At 38.5% G+C, this 13,433-nt stretch overlaps 1 protein-coding gene across 2 annotated transcripts in view; it reads right to left on the bottom strand.

The window, feature by feature from the left end:
- peak1 (pseudopodium-enriched atypical kinase 1) overlaps positions 1–13,433 on the bottom strand; it is a 107,078-nt gene that overhangs the window by 77,054 nt on the left and 16,591 nt on the right. Inside the window, exons 2-3 of one of the 2 annotated variants that reach the window (XM_041996963.1) lie at positions 12,732–12,806; positions 419–528 (exon numbers count right to left, since the gene is read on the bottom strand). The gene's annotated coding sequence lies outside the window, so the exon portion shown is untranslated. The remainder of the gene's footprint in view (positions 1–418; positions 529–12,731; positions 12,807–13,433) is intronic. The other variant, XM_041996965.1, reaches the window with a different exon arrangement.

Here is a 13,433-nt window from a genome sequence, read left to right as displayed (position 1 = left end):
TGCCACCACAACAGCAAAGAGCTATCAAACATCAGACTGGTTAGTGGGGGTAGAAACTGAAATGCAGCGTTGTCTTCCAGTCTAGCTGCACAAGCATGTGGAAGCTTTTTCTAACAGACAGAGGTCACTCCAAACATTATGTGGAGTCTAAAGGTAAGTGAATGCGTAATGTGTCTTATTGTGCAGCAGTTCATTTGTACAACTCAGCATTAACTCAACTTTTAATTAAGAAGGGGGAAAAAAACTATGAAGACCTTACCAAGGTGGAATAAAACTCATTTCTGGTAATACAATGGCTCAAAGAGAACACTGAAATAACCTTGTCATACACAGAGAGGTTCAAAGGGAATGTAGTTTCCAAACGATTACTTGTGTATCCCAGCTGATAAAAGGAAAATGAAATTTTGACTTTACTCACCAGCCAGGCAACGTGGCTCCCCGTTGCTTCCAGTATTGTCAAATTGAGAGTCCCAGAACTCGCCGCTTCAGACAGAGCCACAGGGCACCTTCAGGCTGCAGCCAAATTTTCTACAGACAAGGAAAGAAAGACATAAGACATCAGACGTCAGCTTTAAGGGTGTTAACGTCTGACAGTGGTTTAGGCTTTTGAAATTGAGTGGCTACTTCTTTTTTTCCCCAGAAGTCTGTGTATCTCTGTTTAATCGGGAGAAGCACAGAAAAAAATGTGGAATCTACAAGTGTTTCAATTCTTTGTTTAGTTGTTAATAAAGAGAAATCATGAGGAGGCTGAAAATCAAAAAAAGTCACAGTTCTTAACTCAGGATGGAAATGATTTCAGTGTGAACAGCTGCTGTGGACATAGTTAAGCAGCTAATAGAACCATTAGAGTTGTGCTGCTTGTAAAAAACTGTCCAGCCTCACATAATCATGATTCTTTCCTCAAGAAGAGAGACTCATCTGAACTGAAAGAAATATCACCAGCAAATTTTCTTACTTGTCAGCAAGAATTGGAACTGAATTAAGCAGTAACACAGTCTGGGGGTTCATAAGCTTAATAAAAAATATTATATTATCTAGATACAACTGTTTATGTTTGCAGGATAACTGTCACACATCATTTCACTAATGAGAGGTTTAGCTGGTAGACATAATTTTATCTTGAATCGTTTGCGGTCAGTGTTCTTCCACCAAGACCCGAGTTTAGAATGTTGCTGACAAAAAAAACACACAAACAGCTCCCTCTTGGCGTTCGATATTCTTCATAAACAATCTGATCACCCAGCCAAAAAGCCTGCGTGAATTAATAATGCCAACAGACTAACGAGCTATTCCAAACTTCTTCACAACACTGTCACGTCCCACTTGTCATTAAAAGGAGTGAGTCAACACAAATTAGACATAAACCACTCCCCTGCCCTGAATTTGTGGCTGCAGGCATGGCTTTCTGGTTTCACCCTCTCACACTGTAGTCTGCTCAGAAAAGAAAACAGGCTTTATAAGGAATTGTTAGTATAGAGTTCACTGAGTGACTCTAAACTGGTAAAGTCAAGGGCTGAGAGGTGGAAAGTGTGTTTACACTGAAAACTTGTTTTATTTTTGACTATAAGAGGGTCGACATGCTAAACATAGCTTGGCTTTTAATATATAATCCAACAATAATATTGGCTTCTGGTAGGCAGGGGAGGGGGTGTGAACAGTGTGGGTCTGTGAGAAAACATGCAGGTGTGAGGGCTGTGCACATTTAAATATGTATTCATCTTAAAAGGCAATTTTGAATTGGTAGCTCAGTCATATCTGTGTGTATGGATAAATACACAGCTAGTTAAACTACAGTGATGTCTAAAATCTTCCAGCTATGATTTGAAAAACAAATCTGGGCAGAGTCTCCCCAGGGCATCACTTTACTCCTGGTTTTAGCCTTGACCACTTCCTTCCTGTGTCTGTAGCTGGCAGGGCACTACAGTAATTTTACGTGGCAGACAGCTGAACAACTCCATGTGTGTCTTAATGGCGGTTAAGCAACTGTAATCAGCACAGATAGAGCTGAGCACAAAAGGCTGTTGCTACTGTGATGCAAAGTGTTTTATTGCATCCGAGCAGAATGAGCGTAGTTTGCACCCACTCCCTGAGCTAAGCCCGATCTATAATGACTCAGCAGGTGTTCCTGATTTACAAGCTGCTGTTCTGAAAGCATGATCAACATCTTTCATGCATAAAGTTTGTCAAATGATCACTTTAAGACCAAAAGTGAAAGTCAGACTCAATATGCTGTAGTTCGGAGTAAAAATTATAAAGATTGTGACATGAGCTTTGGGCAACAGGTTGAAGTAAATACTAAGATACTCAGGAGAAGGAAAATGTGCCAAACTCAACAGAACCTAAATCAAAGATGTAGCATTATGCTCAGCATGAAAACCCACAAGGTATTACTGCATTTTAATTGAAATATGTACGGTTTTAAGGATCCTGCAGGTGTGTCAAGAACTGCCAATTCATAGATTTAGGATTACTTGGACAAAATACTTCTTTTCTAAACTTTATTCATTTATTTTTAAACAGTACTAAAATTGCTTGTAAATGAAATACACAGATGTTTGTCACTCTCAGGTATGTGTCCCGACTGGCGTCCAAGCTAAACAGTCTGGGAAGCAACAGGAAGGGCAGCTGACTGGTCCATGAAGCATGACTTCAAGCCAAGATCCTGTTCCCAAGACGACACAACTCCACCATGATGTTTACAAGAGCCTGGAAACTTGGGTTTTCCAGACAAAAGGAAAAATATTCAAGAGCTAAACTCGAGCTCCAAAAAGCCTTTAGCAATCCTCTGATTAAAACATATACAATAGATCTGTTTGTTTAAAATTCACTTTTCAAAATGAACTCAATTTAAGTCAGCCAGTCTGTCTCCATGCTAGAAGGATAATGTCATGATCAAGCATCTCACAGCCAAAGCAGACTCTGACAAGTTACAGAGTAGATACATTAAAATATTTATGAAAGAAAAAGCCTGAAAATATTACGACTAAACAAAAGACTGGAATAGGGAGTGACACAATAGGACATTAGACACGATGCCATTACTGTGCATCTGGAACCAGAGCAGAAAAAGCATATCAGATCAGAGCCTATCCAACAGCTAAAGTCTTGCATCACATTTAAATGGCATCAGCCACTATATTTGAACATGACTCTGCAGTTCAGAAAAGGAGTGTGACATCCCATACATGGTATGTTACTAAACAAGCCTCTGTTGTCCCCGTTTCTGATCAGTCTATATAACATATGCCAACTATTTCTTCCTTCAGTAGTATTTGTCCTCCCCCGTCCCTCCCCATCTCTGTTCTTTCTCTGACTCCTGAACTTTCTTTTTTACCCTCTCAGTGGGAACGCTGTTCAAATCCCATGGTGGACAGTTAGCTCTACATCTGACATATTCCGGGACAGGTTGGAAACTCTAGATCACATGTGTCAAACCCATGGCCTGCAGGTCACATAGCCAGTAAATGAATTATTAAAAGTGAGACTTTAACATGTTAATTACGATTAATTCATTACGATGCAACAGATCTGAACAGACTTTTGATTTTTTATTTAATGATTAATGTTTTATAGACAAGAACTAAGAGGCTCTGTTACAACCCGATTCAGGGGCATGATTGGGTGTAACAAAAGATGACGCTGGGGACAGATGGTAAAGGTAAAATAAAACCATTTTATTAAAACCTGTGAACGATGAGTGAAAACCTGTAACAAAAAAAGTACACAAAATGAATGAGTGTTGGGGTTAGCGGACCTGCTGAAAGAAATATACCAGAACCTATACCAAAAACCACCGAGTCAAAACCAAAGGACTTTACAAAGACTCTGTGAAGCTAAAACCAAACAAAAGAGCAGAGGATCCATAAACTAAAGTGACGGAAGTCACAACCAAAACCAAACACTAATCTAGCCCAACACTGTAACTAAACACAAAGCACCCACTGTGGCAGAACAACTAAAGGTGTAGCCAAAGCTTAAACAAAACTGGGTGTAAAACAGTGAATCCAACTTAAACAGAACCATGACTAAGTCCTCCCACAGGACAACACAAAATGGTCTGCAACCAAATGGATCACCCATACAAAGCACAGCAAGCACCCAGTAAGCTTTGCTACCTAAAAATTCCACCACAAATCGGAATGAGGCCACCTGTGCTAACCAGCTACATTCCTACAACACGCACACATAGTGACTAAGCGAGGGGAAGCAGCCTGTGCCAATCCAGCTTCCCCCCCTGACTGGCTTCGGCTGCAGCCTTTTCAGCCTCAGCCTCTAACAAGCTGCAGCCTAGTTGGTCCATAGTGAAGGCTATTAGAGGGGCGGAGACGGAGGTGTGCCGGCTCCAGCCACTCCAGACAGAGCCTCCAGAACTGGCAATCAGCGGCAAAATGAGCCACAGCTGCCAGCAATAAGCGGTGGCCGTAACAGGCCCTGTTAGTTCCAGGTTCGATGTGCGCAATAAGGTCATTTTTAAAAGGTTTTTAATGAACAGTGAACCAGTCCGGACTTCAACTTGTTAGTTTTTTTCTTTTTGGCCCGCTGTGTGTTTGACTTTGACACCCTTGCTCTACCTGAAAGACCATTTAAATGTCTTTTTGTGTTTTGTTAAAGTTCAGTGCAAAAACATTTTGTGAAAAAATCATGTCAAAGTATCATGATCTCAATTCTGGGCAAAAAAAACATGATTCACATTTTTTTCTGAATCGAGCATAAAATGTTTGTTTGAACTAGGGTCTGACCGATATGGATTTTTTGAGGCCGATACCAATATTTGGCAGAAAAAAAATTTTGATTAATCGGCCTATTTTTTTTTTTTTAATATATAATGAATAAATTAACTTCATTTTTGGTTCATTAATGCTTTTACCAACAAAAATTTGAATTACAGGCAGAACATTTTACTGCTTCACAATATTTTGTCCTCATGTGTTTAACTTTACAACAGAAGAATTTCCAAAAACATGCAACAAAGCATTAAATAACTGGTACATTAAAATATATAATCTTAAAAAAAGTCCATCTATAACTTAATTGTATAAATGAATGATAAATTACTTCAATATGTCTTGTTTTGTACTTCTTACTGATGCCAATTAGAAGTAGGTTAAAGTACAGGTAGAAAAATATATATAGGGTGTATGCCTTATATAACCAAAATGAGTGACATTAACTAAACATTATTTTTGCAGCATTCTTATACCCTCAATTAGGGCTGGGCAAAATATCGAGATTTTCAAATATATCGAAACTTTATCAGACGCAAAATAGAAGGAGGGAATATCGTTTATATCGAGACAGCTTATTTTGAGTTAAAATAATATTTTCTTTTGCATTTTGCACAGCTGTATTTTTGTTATGGTCATTGAAAAGTATTTTCCATTCATTTTGTTTTAGGAGCATTTAATTTAATATAAAGCTACTTTAATTTCAGTCAGCGGTTTTAATGCACATGTGCTGCTGATCCTTAGTAAAAGTGGATTTAGCCCTGAAGGCTGTAAATTAGAACTGTCTCTTTGGTTACTTGACCAAAAAAAAATATATCGAGATATATATCGTATATGATTCAGGTAAAAAAATATCGAGATATAAGATTTGGTTCATATCGCCCAGCCCTACCCTCAATGTTAAATTACATTTTCTTTACGCCAATATTTTCTTTGTCATGAAATATATCATGGCATATATCATATATGAACCAAAATAAAAACCAGATATGCGTTTCTCAAATGTAAAAAAATATGTCATCTTTGATAGTTGTATTTTATATATCTAATGGTCACAAATGGCCTGGCACTAATTGTAACACAGTAAATCGGCATATAATCGGCAAAACAACGGCCAATATTGGCCATTTTGAAAAGGGCTAATAATGGCCGATTAATCGGTCAGGCCCTAGTTTGAACGCCACCTGCTACACAGACTTTTCACACACCCCAAGGACCGACTCCACCGACACCGCAAAACCAAACAACACTGAAGGGGAATCTCCGGCCATCTGTTCATGACCGCAAGCTGAAACGAACTTGGATTCTGCAGCAGGACAACAATCCAAAACACACGAGCAAGTCCACCTCTGAATGGCTCTCCGACAACCACCAAACATTCATCCACATTCAAACACCTGTGATGCCGACACTGGAGTGTCTTGTCCAAAAACACAACAATGAAAGTGATAACATTGAGATGCTGTGGCAAGACCTTAAAAAGGAGGTTCATGCTCTAAAAGCCTCCAATATGGCTGAATTACAGCAATTCTGCAAAGATGAGTGGACCAAAATTCCTCCACAGTGCTGTAAAAGGCGCATAGCAAGCTAACGCAAACGCTTAATTGCAGTTTTTGCTGCTAAGGGTTGCCCAACCGGATATTAGGATAAGGGGGCAAGCACTTTTTTATACCACTGTATGTTCAGACCATGTATACAAAGACTTTAAATGAATTCAAGACATATGCTGCAAACAAGCAGCATAATTTAACTATATTACACTGATTCACTACAATGTTTGTTGTGTTTTTCTTTTTTGTTTTGTTTTTTTTTTTTTTTTCCTAATTTAGTCTCTTATCATCTTTTCTGATAATGCACTCTTACGTAAGTGTGCTATAAATAAGAGCAGCCATGCCCAAACAGTCATGTGTAACGATGGCTGCTCTTTCCTTCTGCAACTTTAAAAAGAAAATGACCAGGCTATTTAGAGAGGGTTCTGTTTTCTGGCACAAGCTGATAAATGGCCAATGAAGTCGAGAAGTTAGGAAAACAAAGGCAATTTAAATGAATAAATGAATGAATGAATGAATGAATGAATGCCATTCTCCATATATACTTCTCTGTTACCCTTATGATCATCAACAAATGATTATTACAAAATTTACAGGAAGGAGAAGCTGCCAGTGCTCCTCACCGAGCATGATGCCCTTTTGTCTCTCGTTTGCATCTGGCCATTTCTGTTGTACCTCTACGAAGTCCTTTTGCTCTGAGTTTACATGACTTTATTCCAGAATACTCTGGAATACTGTGGTAATAAAAAAGAACTGTGCTAATACCTGGCAATATGAATATAGTTATTAGAAACTGTACACACACTGTTTTAGTCCTGAAATTGCAAATGTGATGGGAACAGAAATCACAAATAAAAGTAAACTAAACACCCCTCTGATATGTCTGAATCTTTGAACTGACTGTTTACAGCATTGTTTCTGTTTTTAATTCTTGTATCTGTGTAAATGGAAACCATTTTGGGTCACCCTCAGTCATCTGTAAACAGAGTTGACTTTTCTTGAGCCAACTAAAACAATGATATTGGATTTTAACTTAATAAATTCAGTATATTAAACAGTCAGTGTTAAGTGAAATCCAGGGAGCCTTAATGAAATGTGCACTGGAAAGGAATGCTTAGATCAAACACAGCAGCTCAGCATTTAAACACTCAGGTTTTTTCCCCTCTGCTTTGAGCTGGCTTGAATCCCTTGTTTTATAGAGTAAAAACTACAAACCACTTTTTCTATAAAACATACTTCACAGTACAGATGCTTACTAATACAAAACCAGAAGGATTTTTATAATAGACTCACAAGCACAGACATTTTGTTCCATTATTAGTCAATCAGTCATTATTAGACTGATTGACTATGAACAGAATCAGGACTGGGATTTAGGCCATTACTGAAGATTCTTAGTAGTCAGTATTAAAGTTTGTAATGTTTAGACTGAATATAGGAAACAGCATCGTTCTTTAAAAAAGATATTTTCTTTTTAAAAACTGAGCTGAACTGGCATCCAAACTGACAATCCCATCCCTCTAGAGAGTTATTCTCCTTTTTCTGATGCTAAAACGTACAGCGAGTTTCATGTGATTTTTCCAGATCTTCCCTCACGTGTCGGTGCAGGTGTTTTACTCGATACTGGCCCAGAGGGAAGGAGATGTGCTGGCACAAGGCAAAGTTATGCATGCCAGAGTAAATACATGCATGAATATATCTATAATTAGATCTTATCTGTTCTTCAGTGGAGAAAACAAACACTTTGAACATTTCCACTGAAACTCCTTAACAGTGCTAGAGAAAAGCCAAGGGAGAAAGTGGTTGTATCAGGGAAGATCAGATTTTTACTTTGATCTTAAGCTGTCCCAGTTCTGAGTCCAGACATATATAAAGAAGTGAATAATGGAGGCTGTAGTGCTGCGTCTTGTTTACCAGCACCATGCTCATTGGCTAGCGTGTACACAGCCCCTGTTCCTGTCCGTCAACAGTCCTCTGAATCATGGCAGTCCCAGCTCCTCCTACTTCTCCTCTTCATTCCACGGCCCAAAACTAATGGTTGAATGCCAATATCTGGGCAGGAGACCTGCTGGCTATCTCAGTTACACACACTCGCACATCAAAGTTTCACAAGCAGTCAGCATATAATCCATAAACTTGCTCCTCTCATACAAATAGAGACTCAAATGTCTTCTTCCCTCAAAGTGCTACAAGCTCTTTTTCACACAAGTCTCACGACAGACAAGTCACACTCATGTCATCCCTTGTGGATGTTTTGTCAGCCCCCCACCACCACCACCACCCCACCCCACCCTGCCTGGCCTGTAATCCTGATATGGTTGTGGTTGGCATGGGTTCGGGCTGGGGCTTTCAGGGAATGCCAGTGTTTTGTTTTTTTCACCATTTTCACCTTCATGTGATTCAGATCATGTCACACATCAAACAAGAAGCACAAACACAATCAGGGAGAAGTTGAAGAGATACGGCACACGCCATTATTGCTAATGAGATCACAGGGTGAGCTGTCTGTGTCTGTAGTGTGACAGAGAGTGAAAGAATAGTCTATGAGTCAGGTAATTTGAGATGTGCTCCCACTCAGCTGGGTGACATGAAAACGGGGTGAGTCTGCAAATTTAATTTGAGCAGCACCAACAGGATTATTCCTGCAAAAAACTCTTGCTGTGTCAAGAAAGGTTATGCAGTGGATGTTTATTTACAAATGGTGAGGGGGTAAATATGGGATGGCATTTTCAGCATTAACATTACATAATGTCTTTACCACCTTGAATGGTAAGTGACAAACACTGCAAGGTGCGATTGTTCCTTTCTTCCACAGTAAATGTGTTGCTGCAGCCGTGCAGTTTTTGCACTGATCTCAATTTGAATTGAATCCAAATGTAATTTAGTCTCAGTGTCTCTGCAGAATCTGAGACTGATATATGACAAATCATTGGTACTTATACTCTCTCACTAAGCCTGGCATTCATTTGAAAATTAAATTAATCCATGGATGAATTTAATACCCATGGATAGCCATCTGTGTAAGGTTACCTGCGCTGACTAACAATTTCCATCTCCTCAAGTTTTCCGCAGGCGGCAGAAACACCTAAAGGCACCTATTGATTTTCACTTCAAACGTTGTCATGCGTCGCTATCCTCATACTCCATGCATCTTTTGCGTTGCCATGTTTAAGTCAATTTCTCCACTAGCAGGCAGTGCTAAGTTAAGAGTTCATTCCCGCAACCTGACCTCAGTCTCAGACATCGTTTGGTGGCAGTAATGCATCGCTATAAAGTTGTTTCCAACCGCCCAACATGCCCTAAACGTTTGCATATCCTTTCTTCAAAAGCTTGCACAATTTCTACATTTCGTCTTCATTCTTCTTCTGCTTATTTGTTCCTTTACTGATCCTTTTCTTTATCTCTGTTTTTTTCTTTCCCTGGTAGCATGTCCGCTACTCTGCTCTGCACTGCCCCTATGATTTCCAGTGGTACTGTTCTGTCTTTTGCGTCAAATGACAGATAGCTAAGCGCCCTGAAAACGAACCAAATTACGCGTAATTAATGCAGAAGACGGACAAAACTGTTCTCATTGACTGGCCAGGAACATGCTTTTAAACATCATCACAGAGATGCGCCCACTGTTCAGGATTCCAGAAGATGATTTCCACTTTCAATTGAAAATATCAGCTTCTTTCCAGAACCTACTTCACCAAAATGATGGAAAAAAGTATGAGGGAATCAAAGTAAAAAAAATAAAATAAAATAAAAATAATAAAAATTAAAAACACCTTGAAAGAGACTGACAGTTTTGCCCTCACAGCAGACATCTGGACGAGTGTGGCAACAGAGGTGTATCTCGGGGTGAAGTGCCACTTTGTTGGGGAAGAATAGAAAATGGAGTCTCACAGCCTGACAACCAAGCCTCTTGAAGAGAGACACAGCTACAAATATTGCATCTTATGCACTTTATTTTATATATAGGACTTGAAGCACTTAGAGAGCACAAACCTCTGCCAAGCCATAGAATCACTCACCTGAGAAAAATCCCAAAAGGCCCAACAGCCCACCCAGTTACCAACCCCATGCCAACATCCTATTGTATAATTCAAGCTAATATCACTATCTATTACCATCATCAGGATAGATACCACATCTTATTTAGAATAATTGACTCTGGAAACATACCTTTAGACACCAAGATGAAGCAAATGGCTATAACAGCTTTGAAGTTATTGGATCACCAGATCCTGAATATCAACATGACTATGGTCAAACAATGTCGGATTATAACATTTTAGCTTTTGATTCTGGGCCTTATCTGTTAAGTTAGAAGCTGTAATGGCAAAATTATCCCTATCTCTCAATATTGAAGAATCCTTAAAAAAAATTCCTGGATCCAGACGGTGATCCCGATCACCTCCAAAAATTATTCTCTTTAATGAGGCAGCTATTAGAGACATGTTTTTGAATTTTTTAACGTTACTGCAATAAAAATGTTTTTAAAAGGAATTTGATTTGTTGTAAACATTTTATTTTCTCTTTTGTTTATGTAGCTCTTAGAATAAGCTAATGTCGTTAAATGTAAATAACTGCAAATGTCCTCAGTTTCTTGATTTCTTGAATAATCGTCAGAATAATTGCTAGACTATGCAATTACCAAAATAATCGACTGCAGTCTTAACTGCAATGCACCTGATTGAAATCACACCTGGTTTAAATGAACTTGTTACCAAGTTCTGCACAAGCCTTTTAATGATCGATTACTAATTTGACTCGGGTGTATTGCAGCAGATAAATGTAAAATCTGCAGAACAGTGGCTCAAGAGGTCCATATTTGGTCCTAGTGCATAACAAAAATTTTATTTATTATTCATTGTGTTTTAAGAGCTTCTGATAACAGAGCTGAGAAGAGAAAACATTGATTTTAAATTTTTTTAAATTGAGGAAAAAAATTCTATATTTTAATTGATTTAGATCCCATATTTGAAAAACAAATAAATTTATTTATTTATTAATTAATTAATTAGGATCCCCACTAGCTTCCACAAAGTGGTCGCTAGTCTTCTGGGATTCTCACAATAATGCAAACAACAATAAAAAGATGAACATCCTGGTAAGATAAAGCTTGCACCCTAAAAATGTTAAACCCTTGTGAGTATGATGCTGTAGTCACAATGAGTGTACTATCACAGCTAATGTCATCATCATCATCAAGTAAATGCCAGTAAATGCCACATGCTTCTTCTGAACACATTCAGTGAAGTCCATGTGATGGAGTTAACATTATTTTAGTACAAAGGTAGAAATAAGCCAACATTCCCACTGCTGTGGGTGTACGCTTGTTGCTAATACAATAGCTTTATTGTTACAGTGACTAACTTGTCCAGGTGTAATTTAAGGTAAATGTTTTTCAATATCACAGCGTTGCAGGTTGCTGCTCTAATATTAGACCTTTTTATTATATTTTTAATCCCGAAAAGGAACAACAGTGTTGCAGCAACATATGGGTTCATCGGTGCTGGCATTGTTTTGATTGATCAATCGTGGCCACATTTGTGTTTGTGTGAAGTTGCGTCAGTGTTAGTCTGGGAAAATGACAACACACAGCAGGAAGGGGATCAGACAGGCAGAAAAAAAAAAAAAAAAAAAAAAAAAAATGTTCACGAATCTCAAATTGCTAGCCCGAGGTGAGTCTCAAGTCTTTTGAGTGCAAGTCCAAGTCTAGTCTCAAGTCACTGGAAATGATTCACACTATTTACCAGGGCCTAAAATTTACTGCGGGCTGCGGGAATCGTGCAAAATAGAATTAATTCCCACAAACCTAGCACTTATAATGAAATTTCTTAAGTTTCTTAAAACTTTATAACACAAAACTACTGATGATCTGATGAGATCAACTGAAAAAAAAATGTCCTGTGGTCATGCATTATTAACGTGTGGAAGAGATCATTAACTTGTGGCCACATGTTAGTTAAGCACAACATTTATGTGCAATTATCATTTATCTTGCTTGTATTTTAATGCTGAGTGTAATTATAGAATACTAAATGAGCTTACTGGGTTGTTGATTCATTAGTAATCATGCCCACGATGTAAGAATGTGTGGCCCTGTTTTTTTTTTTATTTTTCCTATCGATGTCACCAACAGTTGTATTACTAAATGAATTGGCTAATGCAAATTTTTCTCATCTGAAAGAGATGGCGTACCCTTCTAGAAACACCAAGATATGGTAGCTGCATGAATGAAAAAGGTCTGCCAGAAATTCACCAAGCTATTACAAGTACATTTGTGGAAGATATTGACAAAGCTGTACTGAAAGTCCTGTGTTGGCCTTAATAATGCATGAATCCAGCGTAACACCAAGTAACTCATTAAAATACACAGATTATAATCAAAATAAAACAAAACTGTTGATAAACTCCTCAGCACAAAGGAGGATAAAAAACAAAGAAATTCTCACAACACAGATATTACCAATCTGATTCTCAGTTCAGAGCTTGACCCCCTCCAAGACCAGTTTGATTTTACTGGAACTCTTATCAAATGGATCTGCAGAGGAAACAGAGGGGACAGATGATACACTGATGCAGCTAAAAAGAGTCAACAAATAACAACAATGTATATAGTTTTTATACCAATTCAGTAAAGACTAATATGTGTTAAAAGCAAGGAGATGAGACAAGAGAGCTATATCTAAGATGACGACTAACAAAGGAGAAAGAGACGACAAATGAAAGCTGCCTATTTATCTGAGGTATGAGCAGGACACCACCAGACCTGTAGTTAAGCTCACTGGTAATATCCCCCCCAAAGTGTAAAATGTGAAGCATTAGGGTGGATTCTAACTTTTAAGAACATCCCAACTTTTTGAAACAGTGTACATTTTAAGACAGCTGATCATCCATCTGCTGCAAAAGACTTATTCCTCCATGGACAGACCCAACAAACACCTTAGAACCACCTGCAAGTGAACGTGGCTAAGACAAAGAGATGGTGGTGGTCTTCAGGAAGAACAAGCCTCTGCCCTCTCCTGTCTGCATCAGGAGGATGGATGTGGATTTTGTGGACCAATACAAATACCTCGGTGTAATACTGGACTGGTCCACCAACACAGAGGTCATGAGCCGGCTTTACTTCCTGAGGAGGCTCAGTTCGTTTCATGTCTGCAACAAGATG

This window comes from Melanotaenia boesemani, chromosome 10 (assembly GCF_017639745.1).
Source record: "Melanotaenia boesemani isolate fMelBoe1 chromosome 10, fMelBoe1.pri, whole genome shotgun sequence".
NCBI lineage: Eukaryota > Metazoa > Chordata > Actinopteri > Atheriniformes > Melanotaeniidae > Melanotaenia > Melanotaenia boesemani.
Note: the sequence above shows the minus strand (reverse complement) of the source record. Positions and strands in the feature narration are given on the sequence as shown.